The following is a 1762-nucleotide window of genomic DNA, read 5'->3' on the forward strand; positions in this document are numbered from 1 at the left end:
TATGTTTGGTAAGGCCTAAAAAACAGGGGTATTTTATACAATCCTCTAAAAGGAGTACTATTAAAATGTTCAACTTTGAAAAGAATAAATCATGCTAAAAAAGTTGACATTTCTCTCTGCACTTGGTGAAAAACAATAGATTCCTAAGAAACTAGTGTGCTAGTTAAATAGAACTCAAATATAACTTTTCATCTGACAATAGAAGAAAAAGAAAATTTGATACTGCAGCATGATTTTATTTATATTAGAAATTTCATTGTGATAAAATATGTCATTATACAAGGGGAGAAAAAATAGTCCTGGGTGTTGACTCTGGAGCTGGAACTCAGTCAAATCGGAGTTCAAATACCGCCTGTAGCACCTATTTGCTGTATGATCTTGGTGAGCTTCTTCAAGTACCTATATCTGAATTCTTTTACCTCTTAAATGGGATGCACATGATAGTGCTTTCTTTACTTATCAACCCTATAATAAATTGACTTGGATCTTTCGGCTTTTCCTAATTCTTGAGATCATACTACTTATTTTAAAAAATAATGAGGTTGGCATAACCCAACTTTTCAAATTTGTGTCCCCAAACCCCAGTGAAAACACACATGATATTTTATATTTAAAGCATATATGTGAAGGTGGAAAACTAATTCCAGTTGTGGGGAATTGATGTTATGACACTCAATGTCAGTCAGAGATCAATCTATATTAAGAAAAGTTTACACGTGTGACTTGAATACATTGGAATTTTTAAATCACCTCTTCCTCAAACTTGAAGGACATAGGAAAGTTTGCCATCAGTCAGCATATGATTTTTGGAAAGGAGAGGAGGGTTAATTAAAGTTGTCTCCTTTGTTCAGTTCAGTTTCAATAATGTACACTGGAAGGAGACATAAAATCATATTTTTCTGGTGTTTGATAAATGGGGCCATCAGCATCAAATCATTTTCTGCATTTTCTACACCAAGCGGTTTGCTATTGAAGAATATTTAATAAAGGAAGGCCAAACTCAACACATACATGAGGCAAAAGAGAGATGCTATCATTGATTTGGAATTAAAAAGGGAGAGAAAATTTTAATTTTTATAAAAATGCGTGTGTAAGCTTGAGGGAAATACATTAAGGAAAAATCAAAGGCTTTGTAAAAATCCGGCTAAGTGTTCCTGTGACCTAAATCAAATGCTGTTTTGTAATCGCATTACAATAATGTTGGAACTAAGACTAACATTCCTAATTGTAATATGTGAAATAAATGGTTATTTGAAAGGACACTGGGTCTCCACTTATGCCTGCTGGGACCATTTTCATTTTTTATGTTGTTATCACCTGGACTGCTTTTCCTATTTTTTTTTTTCTGAAGCAATTTCACATAAAGTTTAAATGTGTCTAAGCTATACGTATATAAGTTAAACCCTCTATGATAACAAAAAATAGTAAAACAACAGATCTTTGATTTAGGTGATACTATAATGAATTAGTTATATTAGTAATAACAACAATGAAAATAATACTAATGCAATAATTTGGGGCACCTTCATTTAAAGTCACATAGAGTATAGAATTTAATATGCTTGTAATTCTCTAATTTAGTATTCAAGAAGATGAAAATGTTTTAATAATAAGACGATTCAAGGCATGGGTGTCTGGGTGCTTCAGTCAGTTAAGCATCTGCCTTCAGCTCAGGTCATCATTCCAGGGTTCTGGGATTGAGCCCCTCATCGGGTTCCTTGCTCAGCAAGGAGCCTGCTTCTCCCTTTATCTGTTACTCCCC

Source organism: Meles meles, chromosome 2 (assembly GCF_922984935.1).
Source record: "Meles meles chromosome 2, mMelMel3.1 paternal haplotype, whole genome shotgun sequence".
Lineage (NCBI taxonomy): Eukaryota > Metazoa > Chordata > Mammalia > Carnivora > Mustelidae > Meles > Meles meles.